Raw genomic sequence first — 24887 nt, forward strand, 5'->3', positions numbered from 1 at the left:
GTCCCAGAAGAAGAGTGAGAAAGGTACAGAAAACTCATTTTTTTCTTCCAATAACTGAAAAACCTCCCTAATCTAGGCAGGTAAATACACATCCAAGTTCAAGGGGCAGAGTTCCAAACAAGATGAATGCAAGAGGGCACACCAGGACATATTAATTAATCAATGTTAGAAAGAGACTCTCAAAAGCAGGAAGAGAAAAACAAAGTCACTTGCAAGGGAAAACCTGTAAGACTATCAGCTAATTTTCCAGCACAAACTTCATAGGCTAAAAAAGGAGGACATGATATATTCAAAGTGCTGAAAGGGTGAAAAAAGTCCAACCAGAAATATTCTACCCAGAAAAGTTATCATTCAGGTTTGTGGGTGAGAGAGTTTCCCAGACAAAAGATAAAGGAGTTTTTTAACCACTAAACCAGCCTTACAAGAAATATTAAAGTGACTTCTTCAAGCAGAAAAGACATGGCAAAAACTAGACATAAGAAAACTATGGATAAAAAAATGCAAAATGTAAAAATATATACACATAAAATGTGCAGGGAGTAAAAAGAAGGGGAAAAAGAAAAAAGGGTTTTTTCTTTGTTTTTTTTTTTTTTTTATAATAACGTGTTTGAACTTAAATGACTGTCAAATTAATATAGAATGGTATTTTCTTAGGATGTTATCTACGAGCCTCCTGGTAACCACAAACATAAAACCTATGTAGATATACAAAAGTAAAGAGGAAGAAAGCCAAACATAACAGTATAGAAACTTAACAATCACCAGAAGAACAAGAAAAAAAGAAAGGACTAAAGAAGTACCAAAACAAACAAACAAACAAACAACAACAAAAAAAAAACACCCGGGGCACCTGGGTGGCTCAGTGTGTTAAAGCCTCTGCCTTCAACTCAGGTCATGATCTCAGGGTCCTGGGATTGAGCCCTGCATTGGGTTCGCTGCTCAGCAGAGAACCTGCTTCCCCCTCTCTCTCTGCCTGCCTCTCTACCTACTTGTGATCTCTGTCAAATAAAAAAAAAAAAAAAAACGTAAAAATTGGAAATATATACATACCTATCAACTATGTAAATGGCCTAAATGCTCCAATCAAAAGACATAGGATGGAATAGTCCATAAGAAACGAGACCCATCTCTGTGCTGCCTAAATGGGATTCACCTCAGACCTAAAAACACATACAGATTAAAAAGTAAGGGAAGGGGAGATGCCTAAATGGCATAGTCAATTAAGGACCCTTAATTGATCCTTAATCCGACTCAGTATCGGCTCAGGTTGTGATCTCAGGGTCATGAAATCAAGCCCTCTGTTGGGCTCTGCCCTCAGCATGGAATCTGCTTATAACTCTCTCGCCCTCTGCCCCTCCCCCAAATATTTTTTTCTTTAAAGAAGTAAAGGGATGGAAGAACATTCACTATGTAAATGGAAGTAGGGGAAAAGAAAGCCACAGTGACAATAGTTTTGTCAGACAAAATAGACTAAAACAAAGACTGTAACAAGAGCTAAAGAAGAGCATAACATAATAAAGGGCTCAATCCAAAAATAGGATATAGTAATTGTAAATATCTGCATATCAAAAGCTGTAGCCCTTAGATACATGAAGCAAATACTAATGAACATAGATAAACTGATGGTAAGGAATATAAATTGATAGTAGAGGATATTAACACTGCATTGACATGGCTGGATAGATCATCCAGACAGAAAATCAATAAGGAGATAATGTTTTTGAAAGAAATATTAAACTAGGTGGACATAACAGATACATGTAGAACTTCCCATCTAAAAACAACAGAATACTCGTTTTTTTTCAAGGGTACATGGAAAATTCTCCACAATAGATCACACATTAGGCTGTAAAACAAGCCTCATTAAATTTAAGATAATTGAAATCATACCATGCATCTTTTCTGAGCACATCATAAAACTAGAAATAAATCCCAAGAAAAAAAATCTGGAAGATACAAAAACACTGATTGACACTATACTAAACAACCAATGGTTCAATGAAGCACTCAAGGAAGAAATTTTTTTAAAAAATACATGGAGAAAAATGAAAATGAAATTACAATTGTCCAAAATCTGTGGGATACAGTGAAAGCAGTTTAAAAAGGAAAGTGTATAGCAATACAGGCCTACCTCAAAATAAAGCTCAAACAATCTAACATTGTACGTAAGGGAACTAGAAAAAGAGGAAGAAATAAAGCCCAAGGTGGGTAGAAGAAAGGAAATATTTGAGATCAGAACCTAATAAATGGTGGAGTCTAAAAAAAAAAAAAAAAAAAAGAGAGAAAAATCAATGAAACAAAGCACTAGTTCTTCGAAAAGATCAACAAAATTGACACTCTTAGCCAGACTAATCAAGGAAAAAGAGTACATACATACATAAAATCAGAAACGACAAAGAAATAACAAGTGATACCACAGAAAAAACAAAGGATTATACGAGAAAAATTATATGCCATTAAACTGGACAATTGAGAGGAAACGGATATATTTCTAAAAACATGCAATCTTCTAACACTAAAGCTGGAAAAAATTGAAAAACTTAACAGATCAATTATATGTAATGAAACTTTGTTTGGTAGTTTGTTGATTACCAATCCAAAGTCTAGGACAAGGTGAATTCACAGGAGAATTCTAACTTTTTTTTTAAATTTTTTATTTTTTATAAACATATTTTTATCCCCAGGGGTACAGGTCCGTGAATCGCCAAATCCACACACCCCACAGCACTCACCAAAACACACCCCCCCAATGTCTATAACCCCACTCCCCTTCTCCCAACTCTAACAGACATTTAAAGGAGAATTGATACCTACTCTTTTTAAACTATTCCAAAAAAATTAGAAGAGAAAGGAAAGCTTCCACATACATTTTTATGAGGCCAGGATTAGTCTGATACCAAAACCAGACAAAGACACAACAAAAAAAAGAAAACTAAAAGCCAATATCCCCGATGAACAAATGCAAAAATTCCCAACAAAATACTAGCAAACCAGGTCCAACAATACATTAAAAAGTCCATTTACCACAATCACGTACAACTTACTCCATGGATGCAAGGATGATTCAGCATATGCAAATCAATCAATGTTATACACCATATAAACAAAAAGAAAGATAAAATCATATGATCATCTCCGTAGGTACAGAAAAAGCATTTGACAAGATTCAAATCTATTCGTGATAAAAACTTTCAACAATGTAGGGTTAAACGGAACCTACTGCAACATAATAAAGGTCATATATGAAACACCCACAGCTAACTTCATACTCAATGATGAAAAACAGAGTTTTCCCTCTAAGGTCAGGAACAAGAAAAGAATGTCCATTCTTGCCACTTTTATTCAGCATAGTACTGAAAGTCCTAGCCACAACCATGAGCAAAGAGAAAAAAATGAGGCATTCATTTTGGTAAAGAAGAAGTTAAACTGCCAAAATTTGCAAATGGCATGATATTATAGATATAGAAAATCGTTAAAAAAACAACAATACAAAACGCCAAAAACTACTAGAAGTTCTAAGCAAACTGAGTAAAGTGACAGGATACAAAATTAATAATCAGATATTAGTAACATTTCTCTACACTAATACCAAAATAGCAGAAAGACAAAATTTAAAAAACAACACCATTTACGACTGCATCAAAAAGAATAAAATACTGAGGAATAAACTTAATCAGGGATGTGAAAGACCTGTATTCTTAAAAACTATAAAACATCGATGAAAGAAATTGAAGATGATACAAACAAAAGATATTCCATGCTCGTGGGTGGGATGCATTAGTATTGTTAAAATTTACATATTACCCAAAGCAAACTAAAAAAGATTGCTATCCTCATCAAATACCAACAACATTTTTTACAAAACTAAAACAAATAATCCCAAAATTTGTATGGAAGCACAAAGGACCCAGAATAGCCAAACCAATCCTGAGAAAGTAGAACAAAGCTGGAAATAACACAATATCAGGTTTCAAAATATATCACTTATCTGTAGAAATCAAAACAGTGTGTTACTAGCATAAAAAGAGACATGTAGATCAATAGAAGAGGATAGGAGCCAAGACACAAATACATGAATACATGGTCAGTTAATCTCTGACAAAGTAGGTCAGCGTATACAATCGGGAAAAGACAGTATTTTTAAGGAAGGGTATTGAAAAGACTAGATAGCTACAGGTAAAAGAATGAGACTGGATCATCTTTTAACACCATATGCAAAAATAAATATTTAATCCATTTTCAGTTTTAATGTAATACCTGAAATCACAGAAATTCTAGAAGAGAGCATATTTCTTTGAAATAGCAACATTTTTGTAGATATGTCTCCTCAGTCAAGGGATACAAAAGCAAAAATAAATTATTGGGACTACATCAAAATAAAAAGCTTTTGTACAGCAAAGGAAAACATTAAAAAATAAATAAAAAATAAAAACCTGAATGGGATAAGATATTAAAAAATTATATATCCAATAAGGGGTTAATATCCAAAACATATAAAGGAACTATACAACAACACTAAAAAAACAAGTAATCTAAAAAAAAAATGGGCAAAGGACCTGAATAGACATTTTTCCAAAAAGACATACTGATGGCCAACAGATACATGAGAAATTTCTCAACATCACTAACTGTAAGGTACATGCAAATGGAAACCAAAATGAGATATCACTTTATACCTTTTAGAATGTCTAATATCAAAAATGACAAGAAGTAACAAGTGCTAACTAGGATGTAGAAAAAAAGGTGCACTCTTGTGCACTGTTGGTGGGAATGTAAATTATTACAGGTGCTGTGAAAAACAGTATGGAGTTTCCTCAAAATATTAAAAATAGAAATATCATAAGGTCCAGTAATTCCACTACTAGGTATTTACCCAAAGAAAGTGAAACACTAATTTGAAAAGTTATATGCTCTTGTATGTTTATAGCAATGTTATTTACAATAGCCAAGATAGAAAGTAATCTGAGTGTCCATCAATAGACGAATATTTTAAAAATGTGCTGTAGGGACGCCTGGGTGGCTCAGTTGGTTCAGCAGCTGCCTTCGGCTCAGGTCATGATCCAAGCGTCCTGGGATCGAGTCCCACATCGGGCTCCTTGCTCCGCAGGGAGCCTGCTTCTCCATCTGACTCTGCCTTCCACTCTGTCTGCCTATGCTCGCTCTTGCTCGCTCTCTCTCTGACAAATAAATAAATAAAATCTTAAAAAAAAATGTGCTGTATATATAAATACAATGTAGTATTACATAGCCACCAAAATGGATGAGATCATGCTATTTGAGATAACACGGATGGAACTAGAGGGTATAATGTCAAGTGCAATAAGTCAGTCAGGGAAAAACAAATACTATATGATTCTATGCATAAGAGGAATCTAAAAAAATAAATACATAAACAAAAAGCAGATTGGGGAAGGTGGCAGAGTAGAAGGGTCCTAAGAGCAGCTTGTCCCATAGGTATGCTTAAATTAACACCAATAGCAGTGCAAATAACCTAGAAAATAACACAAAGACTGGCAAAACTTACTCTCCACAGCTAAATGTAGAGAAGAGGACATATTGAACAGGCTAGGAAGGGCAGACAAATGGTCAGAAACCAAGCTGACCCACAGGCCTGCTCACAGGAGGGAAGGAAACCACAGGAATGGAAATAGGGAAGTAGCAGACCCCAAACCAACCACCCCCAGTATGTGGACCCTGCACTCAGAAGATGAATATCCATAACATTTGCCTTGAAAACCAGAAGGGCTTAACTTCACAAAATCTTACAGTCAGTGAGGCTTAACACCAGTAACTTCAGAAATCAGTAGGCTCTATGCTGGGAGAGCTTGAGTGTGATAGGAAACTGAATCTGCACCCTGAAAGTGACAGGATAACAAACAGCCCCATCTCCATGAGGATTTTTGTGTGCTCAGCAATACCATCAAGCACAGTAACATTCACATTATAGAAATCCCAGAATGAGAAGAGAGAGAAGAGGGGGGAAATTTTTATTTGAAGAAATAATAACTGGAAACTTCCCCAACCTGAGGAAGGAATCAGAAATCCAAATTCAGGAAGCACAGAGAGTCCCCAACAAAATCAACCCAAGTAGGTCCACACCAAGACACATAGTAATTAAATGGGAAAAAAGTAGTGACAAAGAGAGAATTTTAAAAGCAACAAGAAAAAAACAAAACAAAACAAACAACAACAAAAAAAACAAAAACAAAAAGAAAAACAAAACCCAGTTACATACAAAGGAAACCCTCTTAATCTATCAGCTGATTTTTCAGCAGAAATTTTGCAGGCCAGAAGGCACTGGCACCATATATTCAGGGCGCTGAAAGGGAAATATCTACAGTCAAGAATACTCCATCCAGCAAGGCTATCATTCAGAATAAAAGAGATAAAGAGTTTCCCAAACAAATGTTAAAGGAATTCATCACCCCTAAACCAGCCTTACAAGAAACATTCAAGTGAATTTTCTGAATTGAAAGGAATTGAAATTGAAAGGAATTGAAATTCTGAATTGAAAGCAGGAATAAGAAAATTAGGAACACAAAAGGAGTAAAATTTAGTGTATCTGTTAAACAACAAATAGGTTAACCAAGAAATCAAAAATGAAAACACAATGGTCCAGAATCTTTGGGATGCAGCAAAAGTTGTTCTAAGAGGAAAGTTTATGGTGGTACAAGCCTTCCTCAAGAAGAAAAATCTCAAAACTATCTAACCTTATACATGAAAGAGAAAAAAAAAAAAGGAACAAAATCCAAAAGCAGTAGAAGGAAGGAAATAATAAAGATGAGAAATAAAGAAAATAGAAACTAAAAAGAGAGAGAGAGAGAGATGAACCAGGAGCTGTTTCCTTGACAATAACAACAAAATTGATAAACCATTAAGTCAGACTTACCAAAAAAGAAGAGACAAGATTCAAATAATAAAATAAAAAATTAAGGAGTAATAACTGACACCACAGAAATGCAAAGGATTAGAAGAGTAAAAACAAAAACAGAAACAAAACCAATGAATTTTAAGAGTATTGTGATGGGTGCTTGGATGGCTCAATCAGTTAAGTGTCTGCTTTCAACTCAAGGTCATCATCCTGGGGTCCTGGGATCAAGCCCCACATGGGGGGAGAGGAAGAGGTCCCTGCTCAATAGAGAGTCTGCTTCTCTCTCTCCCTCTGCCTCTCCCACTGCTCATATGTTCTCTCTCTCATATAAATAAAAATAAGAAAATATCTTTAAAAAAGTATTATGAAAAATTATATGCCAACAAATTGGACAACCTAAAAAATATGGATAAATTTCTAGAAATATACAACCTCTCAAAACTGAATCAGGAGGAAACAGATAATTTGAATAGATGATAACCATCAACGACATTGAATCAGTTATAAAACATGCAGACAAGCAACTACCAATGAAAGCTTCACAGTTGATTTTTACCAATTCTTCTCAAACTATTCTTCTCAAACTATTCTCCAAAAATAGAAGAGTTGGGTGGGAGGATGGATTAAGTAGATGTTGGGGATTAAGGAGTGTATTTGTCTTAATGAGCATGAGGTGTATGGAATATACCTGAAACTAATATAACATTGTATGCTAACTGAAATTAAAAGAAAAATGTAAAAAGGAAAAAGAAAATCAAAACAGAAAGAGGGAAGAAACCTTCCAAATTCATTCTATGTGGACAGTAGTACCCTGTACCAAAACCATATAAAAATAACTACCAAAAAAAAAAAAATAAAAAGAATTATAGGCCCATTGCTCTGATGAACACAGAGGCAAAAGTGCTCAACAAAATATTAGCAAACTTACTCCAACAATACATTAAAAAAATAAAATAAACTTTCACTATGATCAAGTGAGATATATTCCTGGGATTGAAGGGTGGTTTCATATTCATAAATCAATGAATGTATTACATCCCATCAATAAGAGAAAATATAATCCTCAACAAAGTAGGTTTAGAGAGAACATACATCAACATAATAAAGACTATATATGAAATCCCATAGATAACACCATGCTTAATGGTGAAAATCTAAGAGCTTTTTCCCGAGATCAGGAATAAAACAAGAAAGTCTACTGTCATCACTTTTTTTCAACATAGTACTTTAAGTCCTAGAAACAGTAATCAGAGAAGAAAAATAAGGGTAACCATACTGTTAAAGAAGAGGTATAATTTTCAGTACGAGCAAATGACATCATATTATATATAGAAAACCTTAAAGACTCCACCAAAAACTACTAGAATTGATAAATTAATTCAGTAAGGTCTCAGCATACTAAATCAGTATGCAGAAATCTGTTGCATTTCTATATGCTAATAATGAAGTAGCAAAAAGAGAAATTAAGGGAGGAGGGGCAAAATGGCAGAGAAGTAGGAGACTGTTTTAACTGGTCCCCTAAAGTGAGCTAAATATTTACCAGAACACTCTGAACAACCATGAAATCAGCCTGAAATGTGGGATTATACACTTCTGGATCTCTACAGGGACAGAAGACACCAGTGGAGAGGTAAAGTGGACTGGGAACACTGATATCAGAGGATAACAGAAGGGGGTGGGAGCCACCAGAACCAACACTTTATTGTTTTTTTTTATTTATAATTTTTTATTTTTTTATAAACATATATTTTTATCCCCAGGGGTACAGGTCTGTGAATCACCAGGTTAACACACTTCACAGCACTCACCAAAGCACATACCCTCCCCAATGTCCATAATCCCACCCCCTTCTCCCAAACCCCCTCCCCCCAGCAACCCTCAGTTTGTTTTGTGAGATTAAGAGTCACTTATGGTTTGTCTCCCTCCCAATCCCATCTTGTTTCATTGATTCTTCTCCTACCCACTTAAGCCTCCATGTTGCATCACCACTTCCTCATATCAGGGAGATCATATGATAGTTGTCTTTCTCTGCTTGACTTATTTCGCTAAGCATGATACGCTCTAGTTCCATCCATGTTGTCGCAAATGGCAAGATTTCATTTCTTTTGATGGCTGCATAGTATTCCATTGTGTATATATACCACCTCTTCTTTATCCATTCATCTGTTGATGGACATCGAGGTTCTTTCCATAGTTTGGCTATTGTGGACATTGCTGCTATAAACATTCGGGTGCACGTGCCCCTTTGGATCACTACATTTGTATCTTTAGGGTAAATACCCAATAGTGCAATTGCTGGGTCATAGGGCAGTTCTATTTTCAACATTTTGAGGAACCTCCATGCTGTTTTCCAGAGTGGCTGCACCAGCTTGCATTCCCACCAACAGTGTAGGAGGGTTCCCCTTTCTCCGCATCCTCGCCAGCATCTGTCATTTCCTGACTTGTTGATTTTAGCCATTCTGACTGGTGTGAGGTGATATCTCATTGTGGTTTTGATTTGTATTTCCCTGATGCCGAGTGATATGGAGCACTTTTTCATGTGTCTGTTGGCCATCTGATGTCTTCTTTGCAGAAATGTCTGTTCATGTCCTCTGCCCATTTCTTGATTGGATTATTTGTTCTTTGGGTGTTGAGTTTGCTAAGTTCTTCTCTTCAGATCGTATAAATCTTTCGCCTTTTATTACAGAACCAACACTTTAAAAGTAATACCCCAATAGGAAAAGTGCCCTGTGGTTGGGGACCAGCATTAACTTGGAGTCTGGTTTAAAGCACTCAGGGGTGACTGGTGGAATCAGGTGGTCACAGGCAGGAGCCTAAGCCCATGGATCCAGGACAGCCACTGCTCAGCAACCACCCTTGCCAGAGAGAGTGTGGCAGAGCCTCCAGTTCCTGGTCCTTGAGCCTCCAGCATTGCCTAGCTTGCACTACCCTGGGCTGGGTACAGTCCCACCCCTGCATGAAGGAGGCTGGTGGGCACTCTCTAGAACCACAGCCTTTGGCCTCACAACTGGGGTCTGAACCTCACTTCCTGCCTGCGCCTGAGAGAGCTCCATGTGGGTGCTAGTCGGTGGTCTCTAGGACTGGCCAAGGGTCTAGACGCTCCCAGCCTGAGCCTGATCTCTGGTTGGGATCCGATGGTGGTAACCTGCGCAACTGTGAGGTCTGAACACCAGACCTTGGTCTCAGCAAAGGCAACCACCGGTAGCAAGCTTTCTGGACCAATATCATTCACGGTTTTAGTGGCACGGGGGTGCAGAGACAAGTGGGCACTTTGGGTGACCCCTGAGACAGGGGCTGGGGACATGGATTACCTGTGGGAGTTTGCACAGTTCAGTGGAGTTTGCAGAGAGGGAGTCTGTGTGTTCTGGACCACCCAGAGGGGAGCAGACTGAGGCTTCTCTCTGAGGCAGAGGTCTGGGTGCAGTTTGCTTTCCACTAAACCTCTGAAAAGCTGCAAAAAGCCAAAGAACAAAAAACCTCCAGAGAACAAAGGCCTGAAAAACTGGTTTCCACAGAGCCCAGCCCCTTAATAGGGGGCAGAAGGACTCAACCCAGCAAGAAATATAATGTGGCAGACCCCTCTCCCAGAAAACAAGCCAAAAGAACCAGAGGACAACCACCACAGGGTCCCTGTAAAACTGTAAAACCCCAACATCAGGGGAAAACAATATATTAAGCTCCTGGTATTGCCCTAAAACCTGTATATTTCATAGATACGACTTTTATTTTTAATTCATTCTCACTATTCTTGTTCTTTTTAATTTTTTAACCTATTTATCATTACAACCAGAGGTTCAATACAACATATTCCATAATAACCATTTAACTTGAACTTTTTTCATACATATACCTGTGTTTTTCTTTTGCTTTTCTATTTTTTAAAATATGTATATGTAGATATAAGCTTCATGGTAATCCTCTTTCCCTAATCAAAACTACCCCTATATATAAACCAGTTTTAATCTCCCTTTATCTCTGGAAAGTTGAGTTATTTAATAAAAATATCAAGATACACCCAGGAAGAATCAAAATAACCTTCCTTGCCCACACTGAGGATTTATAACCACCCTCCCAACTTTTTCTTCTGTTGGTGTTTCTGTGTATTCGTTGTGTTCTGGTATTATACAAATCTTATCCTTAGGGTTCATTTTGGCTGTCTTTTTTTTTTTTTCCTTGTAATTTATTTTTTTTCAGTCTTTTTGTTTGTCTGTTTTTGTTTCTATACCTTATAAGTCTTACTTTTGGGGCTCATTCTAGCTGAGTCTTCTCTTTTTTTCTCTCTCTCTCTCTTTTTTTCCCCCCTTTTTTGTTTCTTTTTGGTGGGGACTTCTGATTGTTCTGAAGCCTTCCAGGGTGCACTTGCCTGGATCGTGGTTGATGTATTCAGCTATACATCCCCTCAACCACCTCTCACCAAAATGACTAGGAGGAGGAACACCCAACAGAGGAAAAATTCAGAGACTGTGCCCTCTCCATCAAGCTAATGGATATAGACATAAACAGTATGTCAGAAAAGGAATTCAGGGTAACAATAATCCAGGCAATGGCTAGTTTGGAGAAAACCATTAGTGACAACAAAGAATCTCTAAGAGCATAAGTTAAAGCTGCCAGGAAGAAGTTAAAAATGTTTTCAGTGAGATCCAGTCTAATCTAAATATGTGAATAGCTAGGGTAATGGAGGCAGAAGATAAAATTAGTGATCTAGAGGACAAACTGATAGAGAAAAAGGACAAGGAGAAGGCATGGAAGAAATAGCTTATAAGCCATGAAAACAGAATTAGGGAAATAAATGATGTCATGAAATGTTCCAATGTCAGAAATATTGGGATCCCTGAGCAGGTGGAAAAAGACAGAAGACTAGAAGATATAGTTGAACAAATTCTGGGTGAAAATTTTCCCAATCTGGTGAATGGAACCAGTGTTCATGTCCAAGAGGCAGAAAGAACATGCCCCAAGATCAGTGAGTCTAGAAAGACCTTGAGATACTTGATTGTGAGACTGATGTATCATAATGTTAGAAAAGAGCTTCTGAAGGCAGCTAGGGGGAGAGATTCCTTATGTACAGAGGAAGGTCCATCAGAATAATGTCAGACCTGTCCACAGAAAACTGGCAAGTCAGAAAGGGCTGGCAAGACATATTCAGGGCACTAAATGAGAAGAACATGTCAGCAAGGCTGACATTCAAAATGGATGGAGAGATAAAGAGCTTCCAAGACTGGCAAGTTTTAAAAAAATATGTGACCACAAAGCCAGCACTACAAGAAATATTAAAGGGGGTTCTACAAAAGAAGAAAGAACCCAAGAGTGACATAGAACAGAAATTTATAGAGACAATCTATAGAAACAAGGACTTCACAGGCAACATGATGTCAATAAAAACGTATCTTTCAATAATCACTCTAAACGTGAATGGCCTAAATGCTCCCATAAAACAGCACAGGGTTGCAGATTGGATGAAAGGACAGGACCTATCTATATGTTGTCTGCAAGAGACCAATTGGAACCTAAAGATACATCCAGATTGAAAGTGAAGGGATGGAGAAGCATCTTTCATGCCAATAGGCCTCAAAAGAAAGCTGTGGTAGCAATTCTTACATCAGATAAATTAGATTTTAAACTAAAGACTGTAGTCAGAGATAAAGAAGGACATTCTGTCATTCTTAAAGGATCTATCCACCAAGATCTAACAATTGTAAATATTTATGCCCCCAATATGGAAGCAACCAACTATATAAGCCAACTGTTAATCAAGATAAGGAGTCATATTGATATGAAACTTTAATAGTAGGGGATTTTTTTTTTCTTTTTTTCTTTCTTTCTTTTAGAGGAAGCTTCTTTCTTTCTTTCTTTTTAAGATTTTATTTGTTTATTGTCACAGAGAGATATCATAAGTAGGCAGAGAGGCAGGCAGAGAGAGAGGGGGAAGCAGGCTCCCCACCAAGCAGAGAGCCTGATGCAGGGCTCGAGCCCAGGACCCTGAGATCATGAGCCGAAGGCAGAGGCTTAACCCACTGAGCCACCCAGGTGCCCTAATAGTAGGGGATCTTAACCTGCCGTCTCAGTAATAGATCATTCAAGCAGAAAATCAATAAACAAGAGCATTGAATTACACATTGGACCAGATGGACCTCATAGATGTATACAGAGCATTCCACCCTAAAACAAAAGAATACTCACTCTTCTTGAGCACACATGGAGCTTTCTCCAGAATAGACCACATACTGAGTCACAAATGAGGGCTCAACCAATACCAAAAGATTGAGATTATTCCCTACATATTCTCAGACCACAATGCTTTGAAACTGGAATTCAACCACAAGAAAAAGTTTGGAAGGAATTCAAACACTTGGAAGCTAAAGACTGCCCTGCTTAAGAACGTTTGGATCAACCAGGAAATCAAAGAAGAACTTCAACAATTCATGGAAACCAATGAGAATGAAAACACTTCGGTACAAAATCTATGAGATACGGCAAAGGCAGTCCTAAGGGGGAAATACATAGTCATCCAGGCCTCACTCGGAATATTGAAAAATCCAGAATACACCAGCTGTCTTTACACCTTAAAGAACTGGAAAATCAACAACTTAAGCCAACCCCATGCACAAGAAGGGAAATAATCAAGATTAGAGCAGAGATCAATGAGATAGAAACTAGAGATACAGTAGAACACATCAACAAAACTAGAAGCTGGTTTTTTTGAAAGAATCAATAGGATCAAAAAGCCACTGGCCAAACTAATCCAAAAGAAAAGAGAGATGACTCAAATTATAAAATTGTGAATGAAAAGGGAGAGATCAAGACTAACACCAAGGAAATAGAAACAATTCAGAAGTTATTGTCAACAGTTATATGCCAATAAGTTAAGCAACCTAGATAAAATGGATGCATTGTTGGAAATCTATAAACTTCCAAAACTGAATCAGGAAGAAATTTACAACCTGAATAGACCATTATCTAGTAATGAGATTGAAGCAATGATCAGAAACCTCCCAAAAACCAAGATCCCAGGACCTGATGGATTCCCTGGAGAATTCTACCAAACATCCAAAGAAGAAATAATACCTATTCTCCTGAAGCCCTTTCAAAAAATAGAACCAGAAAACTTCCAGACTCTTTTAATAAAGCCAGCATTACCCTGATCCCCAAACCAGGCAAAGACTCCAACAAAAAGGAGAATTTCAGACCAATATCCCTGATTAATATGGATGCCAAGATTCTCAACAAGATCCTAGCTAAAACAATCCAACAGTACATTAAAAAGATTATCTACCATGACCAGGTGGGATTTATCCCTGGGATGCAAGGGTGGTTCGACATTTACAATCAATCAATGTGATAGAACAAATCAATAAGAGAAGAGAGAAGAACCACATGGTCCTCTCAATTGATGCAAAAAAAGCATTTGACAAGATACAGCATCCATTCCTGATTAAAACGCTTCAAAGTATAGGGATAGAGGGAACATTCCTCAACTTCTTAAAATCTATCTATGAAAAGCCCACAGCAAATATCATTCTCAATGGGGAAAAGCTGACAGCCTTCCCTTTGAGATCAGGACCATGACAAGGATGTCCACTCTCACCCCTGTTGTTCAACATAGGCACTAGAAGTCCTAGCAACAGCAATCAGACAACAAAAAGAAATAAAAGGTATTCAAATTGGCAAAGAAGAAGTCAAACTCTCTCTTTTCACAGATCACATGATACTTGATATAGAAAACCCAAGATACTCTACCCCCAAACTACTAGAACTCATACAGAAATTCAATAATGTGGCAGGATATAAAATCAATGTAGAGAAATCAGTTGCTTTCTTATACACTAACAATGAAAATATAGAAAGGAAAACTAGAGAATTGATTCCATTTACTATAGCACCAAGAACCATAAAGATACCTCTTTACCAAAGAGGTAAAGAACTACAGAACACTAATGAAAGAAATTGAAGAAGACATAAAAAGATGGAAAAGCATTCCATGCTTATGGATTGGAAGAATAAACATTGTTAAAATGTCTATACTGCCTAGAGCAATCTATACATTCAGAGCCACCCCGATCAAAATTCCACAGGCATTTTTCAAAGAGCTGGAACAAACAATCCTAAAATTTGTATGAAACCAGAAAAGACCCCAAACTGTTAAGGAAATGTTGAAAAATAAACAAAACAAAACTAGGGGCATCACGTTGCCTGATTTCAAGCTTTACTACAAAGCTGTTATCATCAAGACAGCATGGTACTGGCACAAAAACAGACACATAGACCAGTGGAACAGAATAGAGAACCCAGATATGGACCTGCAACTCTATGGTCAACCAATCTTCAACAAAGGAGGAAAAAACATATGGTGGAAAAGAGGCATTCTCCTTAAGAAATGGTATGGGAAAATTGGACAACTATGTGTAGAAGAATGAAATTCAACCATTCTCTTATACAAAGATAAACTTAAAATGGATAAAAGACCTCAACATGAGGCAGGAATTTGTCAAAATCGTAGAGGAAAACATAGGCAACAACCTTTTCAACATTGGCCACAGCAACTTCTTTCAAGATATGTCTCCAAAGGCAAAGGAAACAAAAGCAAAAATGAACTTTTGGGACTTCATCAAGATGAAAAGTCTCTGCACAGTAAAGGAAACAGTGAACAAAACAAAGAGGCAACCCACAGAATGGGAGAAGATATTCTCAAATGACACTACAGGCAAAGGGCTGATATCCAAGATCTATAAGGATTCCTCAAACTCAACACACACAAAACAGATAATCACATTAAAAAATGGGTAGAAGACATGAAAAGACACTTCTCCAAAGAAGACATACAAATGGCTAACAGACACATGAAAAAATGTTCATCATTGTTAGCCATCAGGGAGATTCAAATCAAAACCACATTGAGATACCACCTTACACCAGTTAGAATGGCCAAAATTAACAAGACAGTAAACAGCAAGTGTTTGAGAGGATGTGGAGGAAGGGGAACCCTCTTACACTGTTGGTGGGAATCAAGTTGGTGCAGCCACTTCGGAAAACAGTTTAGAGATTCCTTAAGAAATTAAAATAGAGCTACCCTGTGACCCTGCAATTGCACTACTGGGTATTTACCCCAAATTACAGATGTAGTGAAAAGAAAGGCCATCTGTACCCCAAAGTTGAGAGTAGCAATGGTCACAGTCACCAAACTGTGAAAGAGCCAAGATGGCCTTCAACAGACAAATGGATAAAGAAGATATGGCCCATATATACAATGGAGTATTATGGAGTATTATGCCTCCATCATAAAGGATATATACCCAACAACGGGACTGGAGGAGATTATGCAGAGTGAAATAAGTCAAGCAGAGAGAGTCAATTATCCTTTGGTTTCACTTACTTGTGGAGCATAAGGAATAACATGGAGGACATTGGGAGAAGGAGAGGAGAAGTAAGTTGGGGGATAATAAAGGGGGAGACAAACCATGAGAGACTGAACTCTGAGAAACAAACTGATGATTTTGGAGAAGACAGAGGTGGGTTTGGGTGAGTCTGGTGGTGGATATTATGGTGGATATTGCATGGAGCACTGGGTGTGGTGAATAAACAATGAATCTTGGAACACTGAAAGATAAAATAAAATTAAATTTTAAAAAAGAGAAATTAAGAAAATCTCATTTACAATATATCAAAAAGAATATAATACCTAGGAATAATATTAAGGAGGTGAACAACTTGTGCTCTGAAAACTATAAAACACTGATTAAAGAAAGTAAAGATGTATCAAATGGAATGGTATTCCATAGTTATAGATTGGAAGAAGAAATATTGTTAAAATGTCCATATTACCAAGGAAATCTAAAGATTTAATGCAGTCTGTGTCAAAATACCAATATTACTTTTCACAGAATAAACAATCCTAAAATTTGTATGGAACCACAAGACCCCAAATAATCAAAACAACGTTGATAAAGAACAAAGCTGAATGTATCACAATCCCAGATTTCCAGAAATACTACGAAGCTATAGTAATCAAAACAGTATGGTACTGGCAAAAAAAACAAACAGTTAGATTGAAATAATGGTATAGAGACCCTGGAAGTAAACCTGTGATTATATGGTCAATTAACTTTAGACAAAGGAAGCAAGAATATACAATGGGAAAAAAGTCTCTCCAACAAATGGTACTGGGAAAACTGGACAGCTACATGCAGAAGAATGAAACTGGGCCACTTGCTTATACCATACACAACAATAAACTCAAAATGGATTAAAGTCCTGAATGTGAGACCTGAAACCATAAAAATCCTAGAAGAGAGCATAGGCAGTAATTTTTCTAACATTGACCATAACAGCATTTTTCTAGATGTCTCCTAAGGCAAAGGACACAAAATCAAACACACCATTGGAACTACAACAAGATTTTTTGCACAGAAAGTATAACCATTAACAAAACAAAAACACAACATACTGAATGGGAGAAGATATTTGCAAATGACCTATTCATTGTTTTCATATCCAAAATAAAGAACATATGTAGCTCAACACCCCAAAAAACCCCAAATAATCCAATTAATAAATCTGCAGAAGACATGAATAGATTTATCTCTAAAGAAAACATACAGATAGCCAATGACATATGAAAAGATGCTCAACAACATTCATTATCAGGCAAATGCAAATCAAAATCACAATGAAACATTATCTCACACCTGTCAGAATGGCCAAAATCAAAAGCACAAGAAACAACAAGTCTTGACCAAGCATGTGCAGAAAAAGGAACATTCTTGAACTGTTGGTGGGAATGCAAACTGGTACAGCCACTGTGGAAAACATAATGGAGTTTCCCCCATTACATTAAAATGGAGGAAATTAAAAGTATAATTAAATTAAAATTAAAAATATAATTACCCTTTGACCGCAGTAATTCCACTACCACATATTTATCCAAAGAGTATGAAAACATCAATTCAAAAAGACAAATACACCCCAGGGACGCCTGGGTGGCTCACTCAGTTAAGTGACAGACTTGATTTCAGCTCAAGCAATGATATCAGGGTTGTGAGATCAAGCCCTATGTTGGATTCTATACTGGGTGGGAAGACTGCTTAAGAGTCTCTCTTATCTCCCCATCTGCCCCTCACACCTTCTAATAAACAAAAAAGAAATATATATACACCCCCATCTTTATTGAAGCATTATTTACAATAGCCACATTATGGTTGTCCATTGATAAATGAGTGGATAAAGATGATGTGAGATATATATCTATATATATCGATATATCTACACACACACACACACACACACACACACACACATTACACAGACACACACAAGAGTATTATTTAGTTATAATGACAATGAAATCTCGCTATTTGTAACAACATGGACAGATCCAGAAGGTGTTGATGCCAAGTGAAATAAGTCTGTCAGAGAACAAAAAGTACCATATGATTTCATTCATGTGGAATTTAAGAAACCAAACAAACAATGAAAAAAAAGACAAACAGAAAAATAGATGCAAATATAGACTCAAATATAGAAAACAATTTGGTGGTTACCAGAGGGGAGGTAACGGTTAGAGGATGGTTGTAACAGATGAAGGAAATTAATAGTACACTTGCAGTGATGAGTAGTATATAGAATGTTGAACCACTGTACTACACTGAAACTCATGTAACACATGTTAATTATATTGGAACTTTTAAAAAATGCAGAATGAGATCTATAAATACAGAAACTGATTTCTGCCAGAAGGGAGGACAGTGGATGTTAAGCAAAATTGGTGAAGAGAAGAGGAAGATAAAGGTTTCCAGTTATGGAATGAGTAAGCCTTGGGAATAAAAGGCATAAAATAAGGAATATAGTCAATGGCATTGTAATAGCAATGTAATGGGACAGGTGGTAGCTTGACTAGTGGTAAAACAGCATAAGGTATAAACTTGTCAAATCACTAAGTTATATACCTGAAAGCAAGTAACACTGGGCGTCATCTATACTCAAAAAAAAAAAAAAAATTCAATCTACAAACTTCCAGTTATAAATAAATCAGAGATGAAACATACTATATAGGGAATATAGTCAATAATATTGTAATAATGTATGGTGACAGTGATTATACTTATCGTGGTGAGCACTGAATAATACATGGAATTGTTGAATTGATATGTTGTGTACCTGAAACTAATATAACATTGTATCTTAATTATATTTCAATTAAAAAACTAATTTCAAAAAAATCCACCTAAAATAATCCTTATATCCAAGGGACACATTTTGGGGTAGCAAAAATCTACTTCCCTAGAACAGCTAATAATTGGTCTTCCAGGGGAAGAATACATATTTAACCAACAAATGTTCTTACCATTCATTAAAAATAAAGGGGCTGAATAAAGCATATATGTGCAGACAACTAAATTAACTCAAGAGAGGACTTTCTGCCAAAAGAAGGGCAAAATACTAAAATTGACTATTAAAGTACAGTGGCTCTCTTTCTCTGGAGGGCTTTGTTTTGTTTTGTATTACCTAATATATCTTATTGTATCACACATTGCTGATATACTTAATTCATTATCTCTCTAATACTTGTTTTGGTGTCCTGGCCACTGTCTGATGCCCAGTTTTACAGGATATACTATTTGTAGTCACTTCATTTAATAAGTATCTGTGCCAATTTTTAATAGGAAGAATTATCAAAAAGTTGAAGCCTTTTAAATGTCACTTTTCCAGCTACTTGCTATAGGTCATTGCCATAACTTTTCCCCTTACCAAATTGAGTCATTCACTGGCAATAATCTGATTGCATCCAGCGTGGTGTCTGCAGAAACATCTCTGTTTTCTGAACTTCTCTATTGTGTTCATCTTTTTTAGATTGCATCCAATTTCATTAAGGAACTTGGCTACCATGTTTTATTCAGACTACAAATGGGGGGGAGGAATAAAAAGCAAAATGCCAAACTTATCTTGAGAGACTTCAAAAACATCAGTTTAAATCTGTTACATCTTGAAGTACATTTCAAAAAGACCAGTGAAAAGAAAAGATGACAGGAAGTTGTTTTCCCATAAGATACAACTTTCTTGGCATGCACAAATTACTGAGCCTTTCTGAACTGTATTTCCGCCTAACAAATAGGAATCAAAAATACATAAGGGAAAGATATATAGAAGCTGTAAAGTGTTCTTCAGATAGAACGCAAATATCTGTAAGTCTCTACAGCATGGAACAGCAATGAATTTATATTAGCTTTTAAATCTTAATCTTACTGACAGCTTCCCACATCTATACAGGTACAAGTGATGGGTGGTTAGTTAGAAGCCCCCACTGGATCCTAGTCTTTCCCAAACCCCTTCCCTTCCAATTACTCTAAGAGAAATCTCCTTTCTTTTCTCTCTTTCCTCTTTTCTGTGGCTATCTTTAAGTATTCCCTCTAGTCATTTTTGTGCTGCTAAAACTATATTTTATTTTGGCAGAAATTTGAACCAGGATCCCAAGAAATTCTGCCCTATACTCCAGTACCTATACTCTAATACTGCCCGCACTCCTTATAAGAGCCCCTTTTGTAACAAGAGCCCCTTTAGCCTCTCCAGAGACATCAAAAATTTTATGGTAGCTCTGGAACAGCTCATACTGATTCTTCAGAATGAATTATTCAATTTCAGGACTTTGGGGAGCCAACTGTTAAACATGAACATTAACAGAAATTAAACCATATGAACTGCACTAAAGTAAGTTACGTTGAAAACATGGGCACTGAATAGCCCAAATTTTTACTTCTTAATAATTTTACTACATTTACTGGTTTGGTTGGTTTTTTGTTTGTTTGTTTAAGATTTTACTTATTTATTTGCCACAGAGAAGGAAAGCAGAAGCAGAGGGAATGGGAAAGGAAGAAGCAATCTCCCTGCTGAACAGGGAGCCCAAAGAGAGGTTTCATCCCAGGACCCTGAGATCATGACCTGAGCTGAAGGCAGAGGCATAACCAACTGAGCCACCCAGGTGCCCCTACATTTATTATTATTCATCCCGTTGTTCTTTGTAGCTATTGCATCTATATGTTAGAAATACTATATAATGCCATGCTATATGCATAACTTCCCAGCCCCACATTCAATGATATGAGGTTAGTAACTTCAAATCATCCACGGTGAGAGTGGTGTGTTGGTAAATGACTATCAACAAGTTCTTTGGAAGAAAAAAAAGATTTGTAGTTTGTCAATTGCTGTGGTGCAAATATTCCCACAATAGCTAACCAGCTTATAAAACTCCTGAAAAATTTGGCTATTTCCTCTAGTAAACTTATTGGAGTTGGCTCATTGGCTCAATAAAGCACTGAGTTTTGGGCACCAGAAATAATAAAGTTGGCAAACATTGACAAACAGGTTTTTGTTGTTTTGTTTCTTATTACTACTACTGCTGCTGCTGCTGCTTTTTCTTCTTCTTCCTTCCTCTCCTTCCTCTCCTTCCTCTTCTTCTCCTTCTCCTTCTCCTTCTTCTTCTTCTTCTTATTGTTTTTTAAGGCAATTATTAAGCATACTGTCAGATTGAATTTCTGAGGCCCAGGCTTCTTTTCTGCCTTCAGCTTGGATGGTTTTCACAAGCTTGTACCCACCAGCCATTTTTCCACATTTTTTTTTCTCAAGCTTTTCTTTCCAGCTTATCTTTAACTTAGAAGACCCAACAAGCATAGCATCCAATGACAGAAACCAAATTTTCTCTTCAAGCAGTAACAACTGTCCTGACAAACAGCTCCAGCTGGCCCAGACCAACCAGACTAATCTGAGTTTAACCCCCCACTCACATCTCCACAGAATGGACTGTGGAATGACCAACGATTTAACCAACAGTTACCTTTATGTCATTATAATACTGGAATCTCTGCCCAAGGAGGAGCACAAGCCTCACTTATATAACATACAATGGATGCATAGGACTGTTTCCTTAAGGCAGATGGGAAACCTTATGCCTACCTCTACATATGATGACAAAATTCCCCTTTCTGAATATGTATCCTAACCCTAAATAAAAGGAAATTATTCACCCATGCTCTGGGAGTCATAGCTTTAGATGTTAGTTCTTGTGGTAAATTTGGTTGCTACAAATAAAGTTTCCTTTGTGTGACCCTATCTGTTACAGTTTCTACTTGTAACTCGACAAGGAGTGAAGTTAATCCATTACCAGTTGCCTCATTATTTTTCTTCATTCATTTCATTCATTTACTTATTAGGAAGTACAATTCTGACACTGGAATATGGTGCTGAGTGAAACAGAGACAAACCCACTCAAAGGAATGTCCAACTCCTGGTTCTAGATGTCTGCATCAATATTAACTGTAATTTTGACTCCAGTCTGTGAGAAAGCAGACTATCTTTCTAAAAATCCTCTCTGTGACCTAACCTGTTGTGAAATAAATTATGGTTCCATACCAATTTATTTATACCATTATAATTATATAAAATATGATCATATAATTAGTTATAAATATATATTAATATTGACATATTCTGTTTAAAATATATATTAATATATATCTATTATAGAATGTGTGCTATATTTTATGTATATATGGAATCTATATTATATACACATATATGTATAATTTATATATTATGTATAATTTATATAAGTATATGTACATTTTTATTATATATAATTTGTGTTATTTTATTTTACATATAATTTTAAATGTAAGTATATATTTTATTATACATATAATTTATGTTTTTTTATTTCAACCATGTATGATCTTCTGTTGTTGAATTTCTTAATCTACAATAATTTTACTCCTTTTATATCTTGAAACAAACAATTTATCTTTGGGAATGCTAGTTAAGAAATGTTTCAGCTCTACAAAGTAAGGGCAACTACAGACTCTAATAACTTAAAATTTGAAATCACTAAAAATGGGCTAAATTCATCATAACAATATGAAAATAAAGCTTCCTTTTTTTCTAATATTATTTATAATTTTTAAATATATACAACCTGCCTAGAAGTTTATTATGCCATTATCCTGTGAATTTATTTCATTTTTATGTGCAGATTTTAATGCACAGATAGTTTTCATTTGTAAGGTATCTTCCACGCTCTGTAGGGTTTTCCACTATAAGTTAAATAAGTTTTATCTAAACTCATCCAAGAATATAGGGGGGAAAAAAAAACACCTTTGATGGGGAGGCAAAGAGGAGGAGTGGGAAAGATGGGCAGTGATTGATGGCCAAATAGCGTTTCCTGCTTCCATTTCATTAACTTTAAACTGTATTGAATTGCACTTACAATGCATTTAACTCTTCCATGGTAGCTTCCAGGTGACTGCTTAGGAGCTCAACTACTGAAAGGTTTTACCAGTGACATGTCATTTTGTACTTTGACATACAGAATTTGATTTTCAATCAACTTAGTGCAGAAGACTTGTCTAAAAAATTGCTCACGATTCTGATTTATTTCCATGGGTTAGCAACTGCCTATTTCTTTGCTTCCTGCTGTGTAGCATCCTTCTTAAATTTATTTAATCTAGGAATATGCTTTTCTGGCTCCTTCAGTTCTTTCTTGTCAGTCTGAGTTCTTTTCCAAAGTCCTATAATAGTAGTCCTGTCCTGAAACAATAATCCCCTTTGTTCACACTGCTTTCCCATCCCAGAGCTCTTAAACCATTATTTAAAACATTTAGCACATGTTGCTTGCAGTACCTTGAAAAAAATTTTTCCGTGCATTTTTATCTTCACAAATAGATTTCAATTCTTTAAACACCATGAATCATGATTTATACTAATTGTAGTCTCCTGTATCTCATAAGCTCATGTGGACATTAACTATATAGGTAGGAGAAAAAATAATTTTCCTTCTATACTTCTGAGTTCTTAGCTGAGACTATTGTAATAAAAGACATACTAACAGACAAAAATAGAAGTTTATTAACATGCATATTTTATGTTTACATGAGAAATATCCAGAGAAAAATGAGTAACTCAAAGAGGTGGCTTAGAATTCAAACGTAAATACCATTTTAAATAGGGCAAAAAGAGATCCTCATTAAAAAATAAATGACTGGGCGCCTGGGTGGCTCAGTGGGTTAAGCCACTGCCTTCGGCTCAGGTCATGATCTCAGGGTCCTGGGATCGAGTCCCGCATCGGGCTCTCTGCTCAGCAGGGAGCCTGCTTCCTCCTCTCTCTCTCTCTCTGCCTGCCTCTCTGCCTACTTGTAATCTCTCTCTGTCAAGTAAATAAATAAAATCTTAAAAAAATAAAAATTTAAAATAAATAAATAAATAAATAAATAAATGACTTCAGGAAGGATGACTAGGCCCTTAGAAGAATAAATGAGAGGTATGATAGTTTGTGACACAGCCTGTCTGATTGGTTGTTGATTCTAACCTCCTTTTTTGTGTTGAGTCAGTCTTGCCTGGTCGATGAAACTCCCTGGGAAGGAATCTATGACAACTGAGTTCCTTTTTTAAGGTCTGTCTTTAGGCAGATAAGAGGAGTTCAAAGAAAGGCTGTCCCTGCTTTTGCTGCTTTTTAAGTGCCTATAGATCAAAATAATCAATATGCCAACATGGCATATTTTAGGGTGGCATATTCTGTAACTCTTCACATACTTCATGAATGAGTAACATCACTATCTTTGAAACACGGTCTCCAAATATTCTATTTAAGAAATTCCATTCAGTCATTTGAATGTTCCTAATTAGCCCACAAAAATTGTTCTGGTACTCATTTTATATACATGAGAGTCTTAGAGTACACATAGCAAAAAGGAAAAGCTATGAATTATAACCAGAGATATAATAGGATGGCAGAGGTAGAACTGTTTGATGCATTATATTCTTAATACCATTATGTGTATTTCTTTGTTATAACATTTTAAAAATTATTTTGTAAATTAATATACAGGGAACTCAGAAATCCTATTGTTTAGTAAATACATTCAAATACTTCGCTGAGCAAAATTTCAAAGTATATATAAAAACAAATGCACAAAGAGAGATGTCTACTTTTAAAACTTCCTGACTGGCCATAATCCTCAATATATTTTTGAGAAATATTTAA

The sequence above is a fragment of the Mustela nivalis genome (genome assembly GCF_964662115.1).
Source record: "Mustela nivalis genome assembly, chromosome: 1".
Lineage (NCBI taxonomy): Eukaryota > Metazoa > Chordata > Mammalia > Carnivora > Mustelidae > Mustela > Mustela nivalis.